This window comes from Protopterus annectens, chromosome 6.part0 (assembly GCF_019279795.1).
Source record: "Protopterus annectens isolate FY-2018-M chromosome 6.part0, PAN1.0, whole genome shotgun sequence".
NCBI classification, from domain to species: Eukaryota; Metazoa; Chordata; order Ceratodontiformes; family Protopteridae; genus Protopterus; species Protopterus annectens.
In genome coordinates this window covers 142025287-142028075 of record NC_056737.1, presented here as the reverse complement: position 1 = coordinate 142028075, position 2789 = coordinate 142025287, and the positions used below count along the sequence as shown (strand labels likewise).

The following is a 2789-nucleotide window of genomic DNA, read 5'->3' as shown; positions in this document are numbered from 1 at the left end:
ATAGTTGAATTCAAAAATGAATTAGATCTTTAAACTGAAGATGGTATTCCGACATACACCTAGCATACTACAACAGAAAATATAAGTGAGCAATGAAGCCTGACAGGATGGGAAATAATCAACTGTGCAAGGCATATGCTGCAGGGTGAGATTCAAAGAATTTGTTGGATTGCAAAGAATACACCTGGTGGGTTATTCTAAATACCTCAGTCAACCTAGGGTTGAATAAACATTTTCATTTTAAAACTGCTTCAAAACTAAGGAAGTTGAGATGAAAAGTTTGTTTGAATTGTTTTAATTGTTTCAAAAGTTATAGGACTGCTCACCTTAGGGAAACCACCTTCTTGATTGTGATATTCCCCATGCCAGGTAAGTATCAGTCAGTGGTGTTTGTCATGAGACAGTGGCCCCTGACCATCACAAGTACACTGTGTCCCAGATTCCTAAAGAAAAAAGAAGAGGCGGGTGCCATGCAGGAAGGAAGCAAGGAACAAAGCAGGGAAGGAAGGCAGGGCAGACTACATGTGTAAAAGTATGCTCATAAACACACACACACACACACACACACACACACACACACACACTAGTGGCTGGTTTATTTTATTGTGTTTGTCAATGCACATCAATCACATTCCACTTTTTAGCAAAATAGATTTCTCCTTCTTTTGACAGTTTTTCCTCTAAGCTATAAAGAAATGATGTTTTCTAAGACCAACACCTGTCTATTTTACCTTCAGAATGTCTTCTACACTGCATGCATCAGTCATCCTTTCCAATGTGTCTTTAATCTTTACCTTGTGTTGCAATTGGGTATTTGTTATCCTCCCTACAGTGTGACCCATGGGTCTGGATGACTGTCACTGTTGATGTGACACCCAAAACCCATATACAAAATAGGAAAAAGGTATGATTATCTATGGAGTATAGTGTGCTGTAAGATTTACAGTTAAAGTTTAGAGTTAAGTTAATTATAGTGGGTATTAGGTATAGGGTAATGGTTGTGCTGGGTTTAGGGTTAGGCTTAGAGATATAGATAAACTTTTGATACTGGTAATTTTCATCTATGTGGAGTCTTTTAAGATGCATTCAGTGGTAAGATTTTCAGTGAGCTGAACTATATTCTGTCTTCTTGTGCTGATGGATGAAGTCTTCCTTTCCTGTCTCTCATAGTGCCACTTTTTCTCATTTATTGTAACTTCTATTTCTTTTATTGTGACCTGTATTCAGCACTTTGAGGAAACTCTTAATTGCTCTACCTTTTTAAATAGATAAGCATGTAGAAAGAGGCTTTTAGCTGGATGTTGCACATTCTTTGTACATAACAGCTTCTTAACATGAGCATTTCATTTTTTTCACATCTCACTTTGATCCATACATAATGATTTCAAAACAGAAATATATCAAGCCATGACATTTTATTTTTTTCAACTTCAACGCTGACTGACTAATCTGTTCATTTTTTACATTATTATTAAATAATAGCCATATCAATCGGATCTTAGCATTTTGATCAAATAAGTTTGCAGTTAATGCTCTTGTTGCAGAGATTAATGTTGCAAGCTGTAGTTACTGGGATAAAGGGTTTGATTATCTCAGCCTACATTTACCTTCTGCATGACCCTGAACAAGTCAGTTAACCAGAAATTGCACATGGGTCACCCCTCAAAAGGGATTGCTTGCCCAGTGGATATACCTGGTTAACAAATAGGATTATTATTATTGTTATTATTATTATTATTAGCAGTAGTAGTAATGCTCTGTCTCCACTGCCTTTCTTGAAAAATCTTTTGTTGGCAGCCATTAATACTGAGTCAAGCAAATCATATAAAATCTGTATCATATTAATAATTTCAACTCCATGTGGTACATCATATTAGTTTTTCCTCTCCTCTCATTCCTTGCTTTGCATTTCATTTTTTATTACTTCTTACTGAGTCACTAATCAATATATCAAAACGTTTGTATTCTTCATAATGTTATTATCCATGATTGTGAAACTTTGCATCTACAGTTCATTTGTCTAACTACTGAAGGATGCCTACTGAATTTCAGAAGACTGTAATTGTGACCCTTGTAACAGTAGAATTGAAAAAAAACATGTATTTGAGGGATGGGAGCCATTACTATGTCATGATGCACACTGTCAATTTAAAGTGGATTCTACATGTCATTAAACTTGGTTTAAGGAGTATGCAGCATATAGAGGAAACAGCCAATCAGTATTCCTGTTTTAATGTGTGTGTGTGTGTGTGTGTGTGTGTGTGTGTGTGTGTGTGTGTGTGTGTGTGTGTGTGTGTGTGTGTGCATGCTTGTGTGAGTGTGTGCATGTGTGTGTGTGTGTGTGTGTGTGTGTGTGTGTGTGTGTGTGTGTGTGTGTGTGTGTGTGTGTGTGTGTGTGTGTGTGTGTGTGTGTGCACGCATGCATATGTTAGCATTTGTGTTTGTGTATGTATATGTATCTGTGTGCATTTGCATGTGTGCATGTGTTTGTGTGCATGTGTGCATGTGTTTGTGAATGTTTGTGTGTTGCTGTGTCGGTGTTGGGCTGTTTGTGTGTGTGGGCGCATACATGTTAGTGTGTATTTGTGTGTATGCTGGCTTTGATGTTGGTGCAAGATCACTAGAAGTGGGTTAAGAACTTTTTCTTTTTCCCCACTCATGTGCGATCTTAGAGTTGGTATATGTAGTTAGCAGGAGGTGGAGGTACAGGGGGCTTGCCCCCTGGAAAACCACTGTTTTATTTTATTTTATTTTTCAAAAAACTTTTCTATGTCTTAACAAGTTTTGAT

The 2789-nt window shown here is 37.1% G+C and overlaps 1 pseudogene; it reads right to left on the bottom strand.

The window, feature by feature from the left end:
* Window positions 1–223: 223 nt before the first annotated feature.
* On the bottom strand, window positions 224–377 carry LOC122805074 (annotated as a pseudogene).
* Window positions 378–2789: the final 2412 nt, after the last annotated feature.